General features: G+C 42.3%; 1 protein-coding gene across 3 annotated transcripts in view; it reads left to right on the forward strand.

The window, feature by feature from the left end:
* The window catches only part of FTCDNL1 (formiminotransferase cyclodeaminase N-terminal like), a 267,134-nt gene that overhangs the window by 199,069 nt on the left and 45,929 nt on the right, over positions 1-22,136 (forward strand). Inside the window, exon 5 of one of the 3 annotated variants that reach the window (XR_006363440.1) lies at positions 16,363-16,622. The exons of the other annotated variants lie outside the window; for them this stretch is intronic. The gene's annotated coding sequence lies outside the window, so the exon portion shown is untranslated. The remainder of the gene's footprint in view (positions 1-16,362; positions 16,623-22,136) is intronic. 3 annotated transcript variants of the gene reach the window in all.

A 22,136-nucleotide genomic window follows, 5' to 3' on the forward strand; every position in this document is an offset into this window, starting at 1 on the left:
ACAAACATCCTATCAACAGTGCATATTGCATTAAAATACCTATGTAGCAATTAATTGTACAGAATATGATTATATTGTTATAAATACAGTTTAAATTAAAACAGGTATGTATAATGTTAATTTGCAGCTGTTTTATTTACGTAGTCCGTGACATTGTAAGGTAGAGTTGTGTATCATATGAGTGACAGTATTAATTGCATAAGTGCGAAAAGATATTAGGTTATTAATAACTAAGGTATGGGCAAGCCAGGGCATTTGAACAGCAAAGAGTGATGAGACTTTCATTTGTGGTTGTATGCTGTTCTTAGTTACAAGGTGTTGCTAACTTTCAGCAGATATGGTTGTGTTAGTGTTTTTGTGTACAGACCAGACTGCTTATTCTTTGTGATTCAGAAGCATTCTCAGTGTTATGCTATGCTGTTGTGGCAACAAGTTGCTACGTGCAGGCAGTGCATGATTCAAGGACACTGTGAGTGCAAACAGTGAATACTGACCAACTTAGCAACTTTCATTGTATTCAATCAATTCAGAAACAAATATTCTAATGAAAGCATTCAATATCTCCAAGCAATTGACTGCTAGAAAATCTTGGTGATACAGGACGGGAATATTGGAATGATGTGTGGGGTAGACAGAGTATTAACAAACTTGTATACGCAGCATGTAGTACTCTTCAGCAGTAGTCATGGTATCGTACATTGTCACCACAGCTTAATGTGTGCTTGATAATTAAACTGATATAAACTTTGTGCTGTGTGTGATTAATATTGGAGGATGGGGTTAAGGTGAAGTAGGCAATAGAACATTTGAAAATGAACATTATACATACTGTTTTACTTTAAGCTGCAGTTATGTATGTGTGTGTCTGGATGTGCTGGGACCCGCCCTCAGCAGACGTTGCAGCACTGCACTGAGCTCATATAGACATCCATAGGTGACATAAGGCATCCTGTACTTGCTTCGTTCAGAGGAGATGTCCTTCCTGGGAGGGATACATGCACTAAAAAGCCCATGCGTAGAAGAATGTGTGCTGTGTGAATGAGAGCAATGGCCCATACAGAAACTTGTGTGGTATGAGCACACCTTTGTGGATATCTGTGTTTGACCATACTGGATGGCAGGATGGAAATAGTGGTGCTGTGTGAAGTGGTATTTCTGCATGTGCATGACCTAGGCCTCTCCCCACCCATGGTATTTCCCCCAATACTGGAGGTAGAGGTGGAGCAGCCAGATGACAACATACCAGGTGTGCGTCCTGTGAGTACAGAGGAACCAGAGCCATGCAAGTCATACATATGCAACATGCAGTCCCTCAGGTCATCTTGCACACCCTGTAAAAATGAGTATCAAATCAGTAAACACTGTGGTGTTCAAAGCTTGTGTCTCTATGATGGTCCTGCACATTCACTGGGTCATGGAAATTGAAACAGCTAACTGGGGGCTGGTACCCATGGTGTCTCTGTCCACTAGCATACTGATCATCCCTGTCCTTATGCTTAGTGGAACTGGTGGCAACTAAGCGGGAGTAGGACTGTAGGAGGAAACATCCCTTCTTGGCTAGACTATCTCTGACTCCTTGTCCTTTAGTGACTGTCTGTGTGTTTGAAGTGAGTACTACATGCACAGAAGCCATGGAAAATGACTGGTAGGAGGTCTGGATTCCACATTAACTGTATCCAGGAGAACTGGCATTTACGGGGCTTTTGTTTGCCAGGTGTGATGCTGTTGGAGAAAGATTAACTTATGTGTGAAGATGGATATCAGTACATGTCACTATGCAAGTGTCACATTCTTTGGTGGTTGACCTCTTTTCTGGTCGCATGAAGTTAACATTTCATCCTTCCAACCCAGATAGCCACTGTGACCAGGGACACCTTCTTTCTGGGTTGAGGGTGGGGGCATTTTGGATGGAAGATGGTTCAAGGCACATGGTTAATGACAGAGGTCAAGCTTCAAGTCAACATCTTGGAGATGAGGGCACTTGTCCTAGCATTGCAGGCATTCCAGAACTCACTCCCCAAGGGTTATCATATCCATCCATAAGGACAACATGACAATGGTCTGGTATATCAACAAGCAAGGTGGCACCCATTCATATCCTTTATGCTGGGAAGCCTTGAGGGTGTGGAGTGGGCAGTGTCTAATAAAAGCTTTATTGTGACAAGTCCTAGAGAGTTCCAGTGTCTTAGTGCACAAACTGAGCAGGTCTGTTCTACCTCTCAAGTGGTCTCTCAACCAACCACTGGTAACTATGATTTTCAGTTGCTGGGGCCAACCATGCTATGATCTTTTCATGTCCCATCTGAACACCAAGTGCAGCAACTACTTTGCTGTGATCCCACCACCCAGAGGGGAAGTCACTGAGAGATGCTGTAGTCTGCAGCTGGCCCCCCAGGTCTCCTGTACACATTTCCACTCTTCACCCTTATATCTAAGTCAGAAAGACATAAGGTGGTGCAAGACAACAATGATTCTCATTGTACTCTTATGGCCTTAGCGATCTGGTTCCCCTTCCTCTGGCCCATCTGAAACACCATCCTTGGGTGCTAGACCCTCTTCCAACCCCATGTCACCCTTCCAGCCGTCTTTGCTGAGAATTGAAAGCCTTGAAACTAACCACATGGTTTCCTCCAGTTCCATTGATGGCTAGTGATACCAGGCTCTCCGTTTCGGTTATTCACATTTAAGCTTCATCACAGAAACTGAATACAAGACAAGTTTACAAAAGCAAATAGAAAAGGTTTGCTATCTGGGCTTCCTGCAAGGGCTTAGATCCTTTTTTGGTACTCTCACAATTTATCATGGATATTCTGGTGGGGTTGTTCCAGGGAGGTGCTAGTTTTTCAACAATAAGGCTCAACTAGCAGCTATATCCAACTTTCATGTGGGAGAAAACCAGAACTCCTTTGCTTCTTTGAAAATTTCTAAGGCATTTTTAAAACAAACTTTTCTTCTAAGATCCCCTGTCAGGGATCCAGTTCCTCCTTGGGATATTACCATGATGCTTCAGGTCCAAATTATACCCACCTTTGATCCAGCTGCTTCAGCAGAACTGAAATTTCTGTCTTGGAAGACTATTTTCCTAGTGACCATATCATCAGCTGAGAGAATCTCTGAGTTACAAGCTTTATCTTACAAACCTCCCTACTTGATTTTTCATAAGGATAGGGTATTGCTTTGGACCAATCCACATTCCCTTCTTTAAGTGGCCTTGGAAAGTAATCTTGACCAGACAGTTAAACCTTCAGTTTTTCTTTCCAAATTTCTCTAACAAAGGAGAATATACTTAACACTTCATGGATGTTCACTATCAGTTGAGATTTTACCTGCATCATATCAAGGACTTTAGAAAAACAGACCAGCTTTTTATTTCCTCCTAAAAGACAAAATTGGGCCAGGACATTTCTAAAGTTATGTTATCCAGGTGGCTCTCTGATTTGTATGGCTTTTGTTTATAAAGAAAAGGGATTGGTTCTACCACACAAACTCAAGACTCATTGAACCAAGATGGTGGCAGCTTCCACAGCTTGCTTTTCTGAAATGCCAATAAATGTGATTTGTATTGCAGTTACTTGGTCTACTGTTTACTGATTTGTTTCTTATTGTAAGCTGGACGTGCAGTCTAGATCTCATGCATCTTTTGGCTCTACCATTCTTCAGAATATCCTTCCATGAGATCATCTGGGGTTACTGGTACTGAGGAATCCATCCTTACTGTAATGCTAAATCCCTGTTGTCTTCTGTCTGGCTCCACCATCCCTCCCTCCATTCCCTTTACCTAAATTGTCATCTAGTATCCCTCACCCAATTGAATGGACCTGACCAAGACTTTGTCATGTGTTGAGCCTTGAGCCGATTCCTCATCCTGTTCTGGGTTGTTGAGTTATTCTAATTTTTTGGTACCTATTAGATGAAGTGCTAGGTTTTTATGGATAAACTCAAACTGAGGTTTGTAGTGACAAGATGGAATTATGGGTAGGGAGGAACCTAAGCCCTTGATCCAAGAGCTTGAAAAAAAAGGTGGCTAGGTTGGTTCCAGTCAGATCTAATAACCCATCTGATCAGCTGTATGGCAGAAGACAATTCAGATCTAGTATTATGATAAGTACATAACTTCCATTTATGAGATCAGATATGATGCATTCCATGGCTTTGCAAAATTCGACCAGTGAGTCTAATGGTCTGCAGGTTCCTAGGGATACTGCAGTTGGCCATGCTTTTGGGGACAAACCCTGCAACTAAGCTGAGGTGAAACAGTTTATGGAGGGATTACAGAAGTACTTGTTTGGTGCAATTAAGTAAGCCGTAAGGTAAATTATCAGGCCCCATGGAAGCAGTATTTCTTGTTTTACAGAGCATCACCATTACATGTTCCTTTTTGATATTAGGAGGTATAAGGGATTTGAGAATTTAAGAAATTAAGTTAGTTGCTTCAAGGGTAAAGTTTGCACTAAATTTGTCTGATGTTGTATATTTGCTATGTCTACTGGGTGTGAGTGGATGATACCATTTTGAATAAGTTCAGAACACTACTGAGTGTTCTTTCATAGTTTCCTGAAGTAATTAAAAGACTTGTAATTATTCTTTGCTAAAGAAGCTAATTTAAGTTCATTGTTTGCCATGCTAGTCCTGCTATTAGCTGTTCATTCCTTACTGACATTTTTAATGCTGTCCTTTATATGAGGAATTTTAGAGCTGTTGTATGAATTAGGAATTTTTTTTTTTCATGTAATCTGCTGGACCACCAGAGTGTTTTATTCTTAAACTTCCCATTATTCATTTGGCATTAGCGAAGATGGCCAGGTCAAGGTGCCCATCTATGTAGGAATAGAATTCCTTTGAATAAGTGACAGCTATGTTGTGTCTGGTCTGGTGAGATTACAAGTGAATTTGAATAGTTTATCATAGAGTGTGAGAAAGTTTTTCTGTTTGAAATCCTTGAATTTAGAATTGGTGTCTGACTGCAGGGATTTTAGAGATTACAGAAGTGAAAGTTACAAGTTTATGTCAGACTTTACCTGAAATGGAGGAAGTTGATGGATGGCACATGTAATGGCTATAGTAATTTAGACTAGGTCAAGAATATCATGTCCTCCGTTTGGTGTGTTAACTGTTATTTTGTGACCCTTAGCACATTCAGCAAAAATGGGCTTATTGATCATATCAGTTGTTATGTCAGTCAGAAAAACAATGAATTCCACTGGGGAAGGCACCAGCCCTTGCAGAATCTTACTAACCACCAACCATTTGATCAGCATCACCGCTTTATTACCACCTGCTCTAATCTGCCTCTATCCAGCTCTAAACATGGCTTGTAAGACTCCCCGATAACTAGATTCAAAGGCCTTTCATGATCCCAAGATATCTGCGTTTGTTGCGTTCCTTATTTTCTCTCTGTCACAGCAAGAATGTGAATTAGGCTGAACTGGCAGTGTCTTTCTGTAATGAATCCATGCTATTTTATCACTTAGTCATTAGCATTGATAAAGTCCACAAATCAAGCATATTAGTCTACATCATGATGTGTGCGGTGAATATCTGTATAAGAATCTGCAGTTTATTGACCCTTTTGTCCAGTGGAGCACTTCTGAGTCACTCAGTGTCATACTTGCTTCAAAAGTGAAAGTTAGTTGGGGGGGGGGGGGGTTGTTGGAGGTAGAGGCTGATTAGTTTTGCTAGTGCCTTGGTAAGTGCATATATTAGCTGTTCAAGTCCATTGAGTGGTAGCCCATCTGGACCTGCTACTGTGTGCCTTCTAAACTTTAATAGGTTATTCTCCATATTGTGACTGGTAACCAACTCACAGACATCTTGTGTGCTGCCTCCATACCATATTTATACTGTCTATGCCTCCATAAACTAAGGCAACATACTTAGTACTTTTGCTGGGTTCCCTATTACGTCCGATTTCTTCTCATTTACCTTTAGCATGGAGGTAAGCAGCCTACTTTTCTTGTTTCACTTTTGAGCATAACACGTTCATTTCTACACCTGCTTTAGCTAGGAAATTCTGTTTTATATTTTCTTTGACTTTTCTCAGTGTGAGTTTTTACATGAGTGCAAAGCTTTCACATATCCTTCATGCAGGGGCTGCACCCTTTACAACCCCCACCCCCCAAACGTGAGACTGGTGGGAACCTTTGATTATGATTTATTAGCTAAGCTTGTAATGGTCTGTAGACTGATTGGCTTTACCAGTGAACCTACAATGTAATTATGAGGTCACCAGACCACAGGATAAGCCATAACACCATAAGTGAATTGCCCATTAATTCTGTCAGTCTCAACCAAATGGGGTTTGCTGATTCTCAACAGGCTGTACATTAATTCCCAAGTTTGATTAAAACAAATAATAACATTAATAAAAGTGAACTTGTCAGATGTGTCTTTGGTGAATCTGTGCTAGATGAAGCCCACAAGTTTGTAGTGCTTAGAAGTATCTGTAACCTTTCATAAATAATCTCTTGTTATTTATACCACTTCGGATGTAAGACTCACAGCCAGTAATTCTCTGGTTTACTTTTAGATCCTCACTAAAATGAGGGCACCACTTTCACCACGCTGTATTCCACTTATAAATTGTCTGAAGTGGCAGAGTTAACAGCATAGCAAAAGTTCTCTCAGTTCCTTCAGTTTTCTGCATTTCAGTTAGCATTATAAAACTGGCAAGGGATTAATCCCTTGTGTAGTGTCCACCCTCAGTTTTTCTTTTCAGATTCTTTTACATTGAATCTTAAACTAATATCCCCATCCTCCCTTATCTAGCTTCATTCCACACACCAGCACTCCTCCCAGACTTAGTTAAGTTTGTCATGAATTTCAGCTTCACTGACTGCTTCCCAGCATTCTTATATTATTACTTCCTGGTTCAGCAAGGCATTTTTTTTTTGCTTGCATATCGATAAGACACATTTGTGTCCCATTTATTCTTATCTGCAAGCCACTTTTGCAGTATATTTATCTTTGTTTAATGGCAAGAGGAGACAATCTTTGTCTAGTCTGTCCTGTGACGTCCTGCCCTTAAAGTTCAAGTAACATTCTGCCTCCTCTCTGTACCTTCCTTTCTCCTCTCCCATTTTCTACAAGTTACGTGTCCTTTTGAATGCTTGTGTGGATTTTTACAACAAACCTTTCTTTGAAGTTCTTTCACAAATCCAGGAGGGTAGTTGCCACTTTGTTCTCCCATCCTTCATGTTTAGGGTTACTACTTCTAAATCTCTCAGTATGATCCCATGCGCTGACATTAGGTTTCTAGGTTCATATTATTTTCTAAGCATGTGATCCACAAGGATATTGGTGAGTCTAGCCCAACCTCACAATTTCTCCAGAGCACTGACTGGTTAAGTGAATTGCTTAGAGTAACACAATAGACAAGTGGAGGCTGAAGGCTTCAAACCGTAGACTAAAAGAAGTAGCTTCTTAACAGCTTATACCTGTAATACTCTGCATTAAATGACAGACCCCCCCCCCACACACACACACACACACACACTTTTCTAATCTGTGGTCTTATTCTTTCCTCTCCAGTTCCCCTCCCTTTCCCAGTCTTCTGGTGGATTTGCTGTGGACTTGTTCCATCAGCTTTGTCATTTCTCCAGTATATTTTTCAGAACTACATGCAGTAGTCATGGTGTGGCCTGACCAAGACCCTATTCCATCTTTAGTTTAGTGTGTCCAGTCTTTCAGGTTCCCTTCTGTCCTCCTTTTTGCTTCATCAAATATGGTATTTGAAGGCAAGAAAACTGTTTTGAGAGACTTGTTAAACACACTTTCATGGCCTCCTTTTTGTGCTTTTGCTAGACTGGATTTTCTTTTCCTTTTCTCCATGTAACAGTACCTTGAATCTTCTGGCATAGGAATGTTCATCTCTGCTTGCTACTTCACTCTTTTTGACGATTCCGTGTTGTTACCATGGCTGAAGACCACTGTTCATGGCTGTGAAATGTGGGATCTTTATTTTTTGTCTCTCTTTAATGGATAGCTACTGCTGGTTTGTCAGCAGGAGTAAGACGGATCTCTGCTTTTGCTGGTTTTCTGCAATGTATAACATTTGCTTGCTGATGATGACATTTTCTTGTGAATCTGAATGAATTCCAATGTAGAGGTGTTGGAATACAGTAGACATTGTTCTAAAAGAAAAAAAATGCAACTGTGCATTTCATTCTGTAAGCAGCAGCTTTACATTCAGACTGTCAGCCCACACTGATGAAACCACAAAACGTCACAGCTCCTTTACAGTGTAAATCAGGATTCTCAGTCCTAGTCTCCAGCAACTAAAGATGTGGTCTGCTGGCCAGACTAGATTTAATTTGCAACACGTTTACAGAATTTTTTCTCAAGAATCTCTTTAATTACATTTAGACAGACTGCATCTCTTAGTCCTGTGCTGGAACAACAGACCAGAGAGAAACAACAGCAGAACTGAAATTTCATATACTCATGTACTGCACCACTGTGTATTTGAGTGTGTTTGTGTTTGCTCGCACATACATACTCGTGTATATGCGTAATTAATATAAGAAATGGTTCTATGAAATGCTTTTGTACTGGGCTGCAGATGTTGATGCGTAAAACAACAGACTAGTATGCAAGAACAGAAATTTCACATATTACAAGATACAGATCAGAGATATGTAGATACACACGATAGATAATTGATTAAAAGACCTTACAGTTTGTGTTAAAATTAAGGACTTTGTTCTTGTTTATATATGATGTCTAAGGAAGTTTCCACAAAGCTCATACCCAGGTATTTTTATTTAATGGCCTGATTTCAGTTGCATGAACTTATCTTACAGAAGATTGATTGGCTACTGTTTTACTAGTGTTATTGGTCAGTATACCCTGATTAGTCCCTAGGTCTTTTGTTCATTTGGGAAGAAAATAAGCATATATCATTCAACAGAAATAAATGTAAGATTATATGTTTGGGTATTAGATTTGTATCGATCAACAATGAGCTTTTATCATCTACAACCTGTTGTATTCATTTCAGTAGTATCGTGCACAATAACTTAGTACTCGATTTAAATGTCAGTACAGTACGTAGGAAGAGTTTTTGAAGAAAAAAACCTTCAAGAAATTGCAGGGGATTAACTCCAGTCTTATCTGTAATATGATCAAATATTGATTGCTGTGCTTATTTCTTCTGTTACTGAATGGATGATAATAGACTGGCAAGAATTCATAGATTTTTTTTACAAAACAAATTCATTTTTCAAAATTGCAGTCATACTCTAATGACTTTATTGGTCTGAATCTACATCCCATGAAGTAAGTATAGGTTACATAGGTTCATAGGTAGGTACTAGGCTATTTGCCCGAAGGCATTTATAAGCCTAGCCAGAATGTGTTGTCTTCCGCCACCCCCTTAGATTAGTTCTCTGTGCCTCTGTCCAGCAGAGCCACTGAAGTGATCCCCGGGGTAAACTTTCTGTTTTCCATTCACTCGTCAAGGTTTCTTTTGAAGAGTGTTAGCGATGAGCGCTGCCTAATGTAGATTGGAATCTTGTTCCAAAGCATGGGAAGTCTCTGGTGCAGGAATCTATCCCTCCAGTACGTCCTATTTATTGTTGTAGTGAGGTTTAGATCCCTAGAGTGTGTGGCTCGAGGGGATAAGGTTTTCTTTAGGTGGAGCATGTCCATCAATTCTGGGTTGGACATGGCCTTGTATGTCAGGCAGAGATATGCAATCGTGTTCAGCTGGAGTTTCTTCAGTCGAGCTGCATAGGGCATCTGTTTGAGGCCAGTGATCCTCTTGGTGAGGTACTTCTGTGGTCTTTCCAGCTGTTGCAGGTGTCTTGTAAGGTACATCCCAAATGGGGCGTTGTACTCTATGATGCATCTGATGAGTGATAAGTAGAAGGGCACAATTACCTGTTTGATTTGAATGCGAACCCTTTTGTAATTAGGTGGGCCACATAGAAGGATTTTCTAACCACTTTGGCAATGTGATTATCAAAGGCGAGATTACTATCTACTTGGGTCCCCAGATCCCTTTTTACATCTTCCATATTTAGGGGACTACCACCTATGTGGTAGTTTGTGGGTACTTTGTTTTTTCCAAAGGGGATGACTATGCACTTTTTGGCATTTAGCTTGAGGCCATGATTTTGACACCAGTATCCGTCTCAGTGAGACCCTTTTGGAGGATGTCTGTGTCAGCTGGAGAGTCACTTATATACTGAGGTTTGCAGTCGTCTGTGAAACGTGGTCAGCCATAGTCCTCCTGTGCTTGCCTTTAGCTCTGAGAAGTATATGCCGAACAGGAGGGGTCCTAGGACTGAGCCCTGCGTGTACCACCTTTCCCTCGTCTATAGCCTCGGTAACTGTCTCAAAGAAGTCCACCAGGTTTAGGAGGCATGATCTCCCTTAACATAGCTGAACTGGGTAGGGTCCAGTGTTTGGAGGTTCCCAATGTCTCTGTTAATGAGTTCCATGATGATGTGCTCCATAGCCTTGCAGACCAAGCTAGTCAGGCTTATAGGGCGACAGTTCCCGGGGTCTGTTGTGGCTCCACCTTTGTGTAGTGGAATAACTGTTGCTGTGCGCCACTCTATGGGTATGTAGCCTGTGTGTAGAGGCTGAGTTTGAAAAGTGTGTTTAGGTGAGGGGTTAGTTCGTCTTTGAGCTCGTATAGGATGCAGCCTGGGGACACCGTCGATGCTGTGTTTTTGGCTTTGGAGAGGGCTGTTTTAACCTGAGTGTCTGTGATTTCAGGGACTCTACATTCTTCTGGTATGGTTATGGGCCCTTTTGGGGGTGAGAGGGGGGTGAGGTTTGCACTGAACCTGTCTGCCAGGATGTAGGCGATATCAGTCAATTCAGTGTATTTTGTGCCACTCTGCACTAACTCCGAGCAGATCTGAGCATTGCCACTTAGATTCTTGGCATAACTAAAGAATGCCTTGTGGTTATCTTTGGAGTCCTTGGCAATTTTTCTTTCGAAGCTCGCCTTGTATGATTTTATGAGGGATCGTAGTTTCTTGCTGATACTGATCACGGATGTCTTCTCTTCTTGGGATTTTACTCTTTTCGGTACTAGTTTCCTCCTTCTATTGTATAGCTTGTTTATGGCAGGAGTTCACAACTGGTTTCCTTTTCTTGGAGGAGTGAGTCTTGGTTTTGCTTGGGATAGCACAATCCATGCATTCTTGTAGGTGCCCGTAGAATGCATTAGTAAAGGATTTTGCAGCTTGGACAGTGTTATCCTGTAGCATGGGGGCTTTGAAACTTTCCATCTCGGTCTTAAGTAATGTGAAGTTTGCTTTTGAAAAGCTTTTCACGGTGGTTTCCTTGTCCGGGGGTGGGGGCGGAATGTGGATATCCAAAGTGATTTGTTTATGGTCAGATCTAACCAGCGAGGGGTTTGACCTCCAATGTGGAACACCAGTTGCCCATGTTGGTGATGACCAGGTCCAATATGTTGTCACCTCTGGTGGGAGTGTTGACCAGTTGGACCAGGGCATTTGAGTTTATAAATTCTAGGAAATGTTGGGCAAGGGAGTAAGTACTTGAGTAGTTCTCCCAGTTAATGAAATCACCCAATATTAGGGTGTTTGGTAGGACCTTTATGTTTCCCAGTGTTTCCAGAAACATGGAATGGGGGTCCTGGGACATGGTGGATGATCTTTAGCAAGCTACAATTTGAATTGCAGTTTTGCCCGTTGTTAGTTGCACGTGGATGATCTCTGAAGCTTCGTGCTGTGCCACTAACCTGGAGGTGTGGGTATCCTTGATGAATATGGATACTCCCCCACCTTTTGTATTTCGGTTCGGGTTCTGTGACCGAAATGTATGGTGTGAGTTGTAGCCTGGTAGTGCTGGGGTTCTCTCTGGAGCTTTAAACCAGGTTTCTGTTACTGCACATATATCAAATTTCTCCACACTGAGGAGTGCCTCAAGTGCGTGCATTTTGAGGTTTAGACTTCTGGCATTGAGTAGCATTACCCTCAGTTTTTTGTTACTTGTGCTATTTACAGTGGTGGGTTTGTCTTTTGAACCTTGCCTGAAAAAGACACTATGGGGGCAGCAAGAGTCTTGGCCAGTATTCGAAAGCCTAAGGGTGACAGGTGCAAGCCGTCTCTAGTGAAGCAGCATGGCTTGTCGAGCATGTCATCCCAGACGGACAGACACTGGATCCCCATTGAATGACACCAGAAACTTAGCCAGTTGTTGAAAACGAGAATTTTTTCTTTATACAGTGGTAGCATTCTTGGTGAGGGCAGGATGCTACTCGGGGTCAGGGTCATACCGGCCTGGGCTACATGATCAGGGAGCTTTTCCATGTCTCTCTTCTTGTAGTCCAGGGAGGTACGGCTCACACCAACATGGACAATGACAGAGTTATATTTGTACTTGTTCCGGAGTGACCTGAGTGCTTGTGTTATGTGGCAGATCCTGGCAGCTAACAGTAACCTTCTCCTTATTCAGCCTAGTGAGTGGGACTTCAGTGTGCCTGACTATAGAGTCACCTATTACTAGTATGTTGGGTATGTTATTTTGCCTTAAGGGCTGTGATTGCATGGCACACTGGTTTTGTGAAGTATGTGTTTCATGGTTTGTGTTGGGGGGGGGGTGGAGGTTGCTTAGATGTTTGCTTTGGAGGTCCCTGTTGCTTTTGCAGATTTTTATTTAGAGCCTCCGAGTACGTTTTCATGTATTTGTGTGTTTTTTGCCCGTGCTGGTTTAATGGGTTTATGTGAGACTGGTGGTGTGATGCAAGTATTTCCCTTCTCCTCTTGACTGTCTAATCCAGTCTTGGGTTGAGAGAGCTTAGCCTCCAGTTTGGCTATATAATTGCATCTCTCGCATGTATTAGTGTTTGGTGGTAGGAGGAGAAGGTTGTCTGTGTACATGAGGTAGTTGTGACATTGCCTCAAAATGCCCAGATTCACCAGTTGGACTGGAGAGTACACCTGAAACTGCCATTTGGACATGCCTGGAAAAGTGCAGTGAAGTGTTTTACTGGATGGCTGGTAAGGTCGAATAGAGAGCCTTGTCCTTCTGTACAGTACAAGAGGGTCTAGTGCTAGGGTTTATAAGTGCTTGCTATGAGTTTTGAGCAAGTGCCAGGCTGAGAAATGAATGGCTTGAGTGCTTAAGTTGAAAGTTTGTCTAGTTCCAAGGGAGAAACTGAAGGGGAGACTTTGTGGAGCCAGGAATAGTTATACCCTAGCTGCCCGGCGCGCAAAACTGGGCAAATGTGGTATTTATCACCCCAAAACGAGCAAGACAAACTACTTCAAAAAGCTTGCCAATGCTCACACCACAGTTTATGGTTGTTCCATTTAAATGTATTCATTTATTTATTGACATTAATGGTGTTTTGATAGCCGCTATATATATATATATATATATATATATATATATATATATATATATATATATATATATATATATATATATATATATTTTTTTTTTTTTTTTTTTTTTTTTTGTCAGCCGGCTATAGTAGATAGAATTTGAATGTAATAATGTTTGGTAAGTTTTAGGTTGGTATTTAAGTTGGTATTTAAGTTTTTTAGGACGAAGTGCCTTTTAACAGTTGCTAGTCGGAGGGCGTGTTGATCACATGTTCTGATGTTTAATATATTAAAGTATGCCATTGTAGAGGCGCGAGATTTAAAGTTCTGAGGAAGTTGGTGCAGAGCGCCGACGAAAAGCTACACAGAGTTGTTTGGCTTAATAAATATTTTCGTTTATTGGCGTTCAGCATTGTTTTTTGTCTGAAATATTGGCTTGGACTATCTGTTTGGATTTTTCTGACTGGAATTGTGGTGTGAGCATTGGCAAGCTTTTCGAAATGTGGTATTTATAGCAGGGAAATGAAAGAGATAGACATTAGCCCAAAATGGCCAATAAACTACAAATTTCTGGGCTGAAACCACTCCTCCAGGGACAGATAGGATGCTCAAAGCTCCTTTCTCTCACAGGTGAACAGAGAAACTTCCTTCTGTCCAAGTAAGGTATGGGCAAATACAGAGATCTGTAACACAGCCCTGAATTCAGCACTAACCTGAAAACTGGACTATTCTAGCTTAGAAAGGCGGGAAACAAGTATATATATATATATATATATATATATATATATATATATATATATTTTTTTTTTTTTTTCTCTTTTTTTTCAGAAAATAAAGCAGATACAATCTAAAAACACTTTAAATGCACAGAAAATTATACTTATTGTTATATATATCGCAGATCAGAGTTGTAGTCAATGCCCCTAGTAATAAAGTAGGAAGAAACACAAATACAGTAAAAGCAGATGAATAAAGTGCAATTTTTTTTATATATAAAACAATAGAAAATGAACAAACTGATCCAAACAAGTTACCCAACCAACTAGAAAAAAAGCTCAAAACTGAGCCCTGTTCCAGCAGTCCCCAATCAGATAAGTTCCAACCGCACACCCCTGCCACTAGGGTGCAGGGGAACCTTCTCCAAAATAAAGATGGCCTGTATCAGTGCTCAAGTTATACAAACAAAGCTATATTCAGCAGGCCTGAATCTGGTCTATGCTACAGCAACAAGGTGCACCAATTTCAGAAGGAAACCGTTCAAATAAGCAGGCACAATAAGCCTGTGACCAGAAATGCATAGCTCAGAAGGGCAGAATCTAGCGCCTCCTCCCACAAGAGTGCAGACCACAAACCCTCTTAATGTAGTATAACTGGCCTGAAGCCCAAGTGCTTAAGCCACAACTAGTACACTTTTAGAATAGCAGACACTGGGCCTTCAATCAGCAATTCCCAGCTTAGAAGGATGTAAACTACCTGTCCTGCCACAACAGTGCAGACCACAAACCTTCTTAATGTAAAACAACCTGTATGAAGCCCAAGTGCTTAAACCAAAAGACTTAGAATAACAGTTACAATTTAATCAGGCTACTACCAAGCAATAATACATGCAGCAGAATAAATAAAATTGAGTACGTTTAAGAAAAGCAAAAGAAAGTAGGAGGAAACACATATACAGTAAAAGCAGATGAATAAAGTGCAAACTTTTTTTTAAGTGCAAGGAGAGAGGAATGAAAAACCTAAGTGGGTTGGCCTTCTCAAATCTTCTCTCTTTATTAAGTAGAGTGAACACTAGACTAAGAATATGATCTCACTGTACTCTGTTAAGTGAGCAAATGAGATGGACCCAGGAGGAGTGTTCTAATACAGACTTACAGGAGTGGCAGGCAATTCCAGAGCTACATTAACACCAACACAAGAACAGGGAGAGTGGGTGGGGAACTAACTGCAGAGAGACACACAGCACACTATTCAGTGAAACACACAATTAGGAAACAGTAAAAATGAAATACAGTACTTTTAAAACTGCAAGTTTGTACTTATCAGAAGACTAAAATACACTACTGCAAGTTTCACTTAACTTCAGCTTCTAATGCAGATGATTGTAGCCAAGCAAGTCTCTCAGAAGTTGAGCATAAAGTGATTTCTCAAACTTTGTGGCTAGCACTTAAAGTACAGAGGAAGCCCTCTAGGCTATTAAATATCAGATAACAAAGAAGTGAGAAGACCACCACCCCCTCTTATAAGGTTGACTTGGTCCTTGCAGAGAAATGCTTATAGGATCCAGTACTTTGTGCTACTCTGGTTTGGAATTCACTTCTCACAATCTTATGACAAGGTGAAGCAAATTAAAATGTTGACAGATACAACAGTGATTTAAAAATATTTTTATACAAGAATTCCCATAGCATGGAACAAAATGCATCTAGATTTAAGAACTGCAGGCAATTTACCTCTTTTGTCTGCATCAACTGGTTAAATAAATTCTTTGGAAATAAGGTCTACCACCCAACATTTGTGGAATCCAGATCCTCTTAACCTCTTTGGGGGTTTTGAGTTAGTAAAATTACACATTGTAACATATGAATATGTGTATATATATATATATATATATATATATATATATATATATATATATATATATATATATATATATATATATGTGTGTGTGTGTATATATATATATATATATATATATATATATATATATATATATGTGTGTGTGTGTGTGTGGGCTGTTTCTGTCTCACTCTTCTCTCTCATTCTGTGTGTGTGTGTGCATGTGTGTGTGTGTGTGTATATGTGTTTGTGTATCATATCATGGAGCATGTGCTTTCAGTACAGGATGACATGTTTGCTTTTGTGAAGTTTGTGACACAGTTAGATGCACTGGTGAAAACTACAGTGACGTGACATTTGTAGAAATTTAATGACTTGTTCTGTCACAGCACAGAACACCACATAAATTGTACAGTGTACTAATCATAAAATATCCTAGTTTGTATTCATTTTTAAAACATTATGGATCAACCATTCTAAGGGTGAGTTTGTTCTTTTGCAGATGCATTTTAATTGAGAGAGGAAAATGAAAGAAACAGTCATGTATTAAATATAACCTGAAGAATCTTTAAAACCAAAATGACAAAAGTAAACTGCACAACTACCAATGCAGCATTAGACAGCACTGCAAAAGTAGTACATACTTGAACAGTAAGTTATGAAACATGGAATGGAGGAAGCCCTCTCATTGTTCTGATGTATAATGAGATGCAGGAAAAAGAATGATGCACCACAGTATTGAAAACAACTGCAAGAGCAAAGGTAAGATTTCTGAGAGGAAGTATTTCCAAGTGAGGTTGAGAATGGCACACCAGGTAGAATACACCCTTGATTTCATGGCTTGAGGCTTAATAAGGCACACATACACAGACACACACACACTGCATATGGTTTAACTCCATGAGGTATCTCTTGGAATTTCAGTGATGTTTATCCTATTGATCACTGCTGCAGTAGTCTTAGTTATATGTGTTGTATCCTGCCAAGGATATAACAGCTGGCCACCTTCCAAAGCTTCAAGGCACCTTCCACATGCCCAAACTCAGGCAGCTCAATCTGAGCTGACTAAAAGATAAGATGTTCTGTAGTCCTATCTCACCTTCGTACTTGCATATGGGATCGGAGCCGATCCTTGGCTCCGACTTGGCCAATTTACAAGCTGGAAATCTAGTTGGCTTGTGGCTAGGTAGGTATCCCATGGTGCACCAGTAAAATCCTCAGATCTCGTTTGCCATGTCAATTAGTTCAGTTGTGCTTCTCTTTGGCTCTGGCTAAGTGTTGCATTTACTTTAACTTTTTCCAAAATTTTTTGGCTCTGTTTAGCTTAAAACAGTAAAAACTGTTATTGCTTTATTGTTAATCAGTTTGTGTAGTATATATTAGTGTAGTTAGCTTACTTGCGCCATTTGGTGCAATCTTTGGCCTGTTTAGGCTTAGTATTGTTATCCTGTGTGCTGATTTTTGTATACTCATAGAATTAGCATTTGTAGGTGCCTTTTGCGCACTGTTAGACTGTGTGTGTTTATAGGATAGTCTAGTGTTTTTGGCGGTTTCCCGCTTGTTAATTGGTTAGCATTGTTGGATTTGCTATTCTTGTTAACAGAACTACGCTCTGTCAGTTATTGGCATAAGTTTGAGTTTTTTGTGGATTCCTGCTTGTTTTGCTGATATTTCTGCTTGAGTGTGTGAAATTCTGTACTCTGTAATTTCTAGGTCTGTTTTAGTTAGAAGACCTAGTTTCTAAGTTTCCTCTCCTGCCCGGGCTAGGCCCGTTTAGGTTAGAGGACCTAGTCCTTGTGGTGTCTTTCTCCTTCCTGCAGGGCTAGGCCCATTTAAATTAGAGGACCTAGCTCCTTCTCCTTTTCTCTGTCTGCGTGTGTCCTTTCTGCGAGAATGTCTATCTGGCTTTAAGAAGTGTATAAAGTGCTCTCAGAAAATGTCCATAATGGATGGTCACGGTAACTGTGTTTACTGTTTGGGGGCCATCCATTTACAGGAGACCTGTTTATTTTGCCATGCTTTCAGTCCTAGGGTGTTGCAGGAGAGGAAGAACAAGCTCATCCTAAAAGGTCTTCTTAAACCTTCCTTTGAGGAAGATCTGTCTAGCTCTTCCTCATCTTCAAACTCCACTAAGGGAAAATCTAAATCCTCTAAGAGGCCCTCCCCGGCACCGGCTGGTGTCGCGGAGCCACCTCATAAGATATCAAAATCAGACAAGTCCACTGTCTCATCGGCTCCACAGACCTCAGTGCCGACTGAGAGCAGTATTGTGATTACAGGGTCGGTTCCAAGTATTTCGGAGCCGACCACTGAGATTATTTCCTGGAGCCGGTCTATGGATCCTCTGCTGGCCTCATTGATGTTGAAATCTCCGATACCTCAGAGATCCCACTCTCCTACTCTGTCATCCAGGTCTTCCAGTAGTTTATCGGAAGAAGATGTAGAGAGGGTAGTGCTGAGACTGTTGAAGTCATCTGCTTTGCCTAAATTGCTGTTGGCTCCGACCCAGTCTGTTCCGGAGCCACTTGAGTCCGTTCACTTTGGCTCCAGCTCCCCCTGTAGTTTGGGAGCCGAGTTCTGCTCCAAAACTCTCGGCACCATCCGTAGTGTCTAGGGGCCGAAGCTCCCCAGTCGGCCCCAGCAGGGTTGCTTGGAACAGAACCTCTTCGGTTCCGAGTCTTCCTCTCGGCGTGTCGGCTAGGGTGAGTTCGGACCCTATGTCTACCTCAGAGCCTATAGCGCTAGAGCCGACGGCATCCTCGGTCTCCTCGGAGCCGGGGAGTTCTTCAGTTCTGGAGAGGTCGGCATTCGAGATGATGATGAGTGTGCTGTCCCGATAGTCAGCTCCTACCAGAGGTACTGGCATTTTTCCCCCTAAAGCACCTACTTCTGTCTCGGCTCCTACCCCCTTCATGGACAGCAGAGACCCTCAGCTTCAGGAGCCCCTGGCTGGTGACCCCCACTCTTCCGAGACCTCCCCAGAATGTCCTTCCGAGGAACCCCCACAGAAGAGAACATGTAAGAGGAAGCATGTAGTTTCCCAGGATGAGTCTCTGACCTCTGACACTGACCTCGAGGAGTTGGAAGGGTCCCCCAAGTCGTCCTCTGATGATGTTTCCTTCGTAGACATCCTGGAAATCCTTAAGCAGAGATACAGCTGGCCCACTGTCACCCCTTCTGATGAGGAGTTGGTGTACCTGAAGGCATTCAGGTCTCAACCTTCAGCCTCTTGGGTGTCTCCACCTTTCAACGAACTGATGGAGCTAGTTAGTCAAAAGGTGTGGGATACTCCTGATGCCATGGAGCCAGCCCCCAGGAGACCGAATAAGTTTCTTTCTGCCCCTCCTGAGTAAGATTTTTTGTCTAAAGGTGTTCCCGTCGATGCCATGGTGGTAGTGGCGGACACTAAGAAGGAGCTAGCTGAGACTTCTTCTTTTGTTCATCTGCCGAAATAAGGAGTCTTGAACGATGGACAGATATGGGAGGCATATCTTTAGTTTAGCGGCATTTACCCTTAGATCGCTGAACTACCTTACTCACTTCACGAGACTTCAGAGAGATTTCCTTAAAGAGTTAGGAGATTCTTTACAAGGTGCATGTACTGAGGGAGCCCTTGACAAGGTTTCTGCCAAGTTGTCCACCTTAAACTCTTATCGTCAACTCTTCCATGCGGCTTGTTTCGTATGCATCCGATGGAGTGAGTAGAGCAGTGGGTTCAGGAATTTCCCTGAGGCTTCATTATTGGTTGCGTTTGTGTAACTTTGCAGAGCCGTTGAAGTCTACCTTTACCAACACCCCCTTCGATGGTTCCTCCTTGTTTGGATCCAAGGTAAAGGACACTCGCACCCGGTGTGAGCAAGAAGGAAAAACACTCTCTGCTGTGGGAGTATGTTTTACTGTCCCCTCTAGACCATACCCTAAGGGTCAGAGGGGCAATAAAATGTGGTTCAAGAAGTCCCAGAGGATTTTCCAGGATGCACAGGGTGACTCCTCCTTCAGAGGCAGTGGAGGAGGAGGCAATGGTAGACGTCGCCCTAGAGGCAGGGGCAGTCCGCAAAACCAGGGAGGTTGCAATTCCTTTTGGGGCCGGTCTTATCAGCACTCCTGATGTGGGGCCCAACTGTGCTTCTCTGGGGCCGGTCGGGGGTCGCATTTCTTTGTACCCAGAAGCCTGGTTGGGTATCACTCAAGACAAGTGGTTACAAAGAATTATTACCAGAGGTTATGTCATACCCTTTTCTGTTCCACCTGTTGTTCCCAAGAAGATCCCAGATGTTCCACCCAGTCACAGTGATCAAGCAACTGTGGAGGTCAACAGGTTGCTGTCAAAAGAGTCATCCAAACTGTCCCAGCAGACCAAATAGGATCCAGAACTTACTCCAGATTCTTTTTAGTGCCAAAATGTACAGGGGACTGGAGGTCTAGTCTGGACCTCAGCAGATTGAACGATTCAGTAAAGAAGGACAAGTGCCGGATGGTGACACTGCAGTCTATACTCTCATTATTAGGGAAAGACAATTGGATGTGCTCAATAGATCTCCAAGAAGCCTATTACCACATAAAAATGGACAAGAAATCGAGGAGTCATCTACGCTTCCGGCTGGAAGCCACTCATTACCAGTTTCATGCTCTGCCCTTTGGTCTCACCACAGCCCCCAGAGTGTTTACCAAATGTATGGCAGTAGTAACAGCTCACCTGAGACGTCAAGGATTCCAGGTGTTTCCATATCTGGACGACTGACTCTTGACCGCCCCCCACAAGGCATCTACTTCTTCAGTCCAGGGATGCTACTCTTCAGCTTTGTGCCCAGCTGGGAATTTCTATAAATTGGGAAAAATCTGCCTTATTGCCCCCTCAATCTGTGATTTTTATAGGCGCAGCAATAGACACAATAGACATGTTGGCTCGTCTTCCTGCCGAAAGGGCACAGAATCTGGCTCTTCAAATTCGGTGTCTTCTTCCCTTACAAAAGGTCAAAGCCAAGATTATTTTGCAACTTCTAGGGACCATGGCTTCCACCATATTACTAGTGCCACTAGCCAGGTTACACTTGAGAATTCTTCACTGGCTCCCGTCGTCCCAATGGTCTTTTCAGCACCTCCCGTTATCTCATCACATTCTGCTGACAGAATCTTGCAAGAAGGACCTCCTTTGGTGGACACTACCGAATCAGTTAACCACAGGCACCTCATTTGTCCCCTCACCAACCCATTGCTATTGTGACCACGGATGCCTCACAGATAGGGTGGGGGGGGGCTTTATCTTGGCAGGACTGTCCAAGGCACATGGCAATATCACGAGACTCACCTGCACATCAACATTCTAGAGATGAGGACAGTGTTCCTGGCGTTGCAAGCATTCCACGACCTTCTGCCTCCGGGGACTATTGCAATACAGTCAGACAACATGTCGGTAGTATGGTATATCAACAAACAGGGCGGAACCAGATCTTACCAACTCTGTCAAGAGGCCATGCGAGTTTGGAAATGGGCTATAGCTTTCCACCGTTTTCTGGTGGTAATGCACATTCCAGGGACAACCAACGTGATAGCCAACAAGCTCAGCAGGGCACTCCTTATGCCTCATGAGTGGTTTCTGAGACAGGAAATAGCGGAAGAGATTTTCCGCAGATGGGGACAGCCTTGCTGCAACCTCTTTGCCAGTCCAATCAATGCCAAATGCAACAACTACTTCTCCCTCATCCCCCCTCCGGGGGAGTCACCGAGAGATGCACTTGTTCACGATTGTCGCCTGGGTCTCCTGTATACTTTTCCTCCCTATCCTCTCATTCCCAAGGTTATTCAGAAAGCAAAATGGCTGGGAAGCAAAGTTATCCTCATTGCTCATTACTGGCCACATCAGGTTTGGTTTCCCTTCCTCGAGCCTCTTCTCCTGGATGATCCTTGGATCCTGGACCCAGCTCTAGACCTGTTGACTCGCATGTCAGGTTTGCTCCATTCCTCATTACATACCCTCAATTTGACAGTGTGGCTACTCCAGTTCCATCCCTAGTCAGGCTTCATGACTTCTCACCTTCCGTGACTCGTATCCTTATGTCTTCTCATAAACCTTCTACTAGGAGACTATATTCCAGCAAATGGAGAAGATTCTCTATCTGGGAAGAGAAACTGAATGTTGATCCTTGCATTGCCTCCATTCCAGTGGTTTTGGAATTCCTGTCTGAGCTTTTTCACCACTGATCTGCGGCTGCCACTATCAGAGTTCAATTGGCAGCGATTTCAAACATTCATCTAGGTTTTCACGATTCGAATCGG

The sequence above is a fragment of the Protopterus annectens genome, chromosome 2.part0 (genome assembly GCF_019279795.1).
Source record: "Protopterus annectens isolate FY-2018-M chromosome 2.part0, PAN1.0, whole genome shotgun sequence".
NCBI classification, from domain to species: domain Eukaryota; kingdom Metazoa; phylum Chordata; order Ceratodontiformes; family Protopteridae; genus Protopterus; species Protopterus annectens.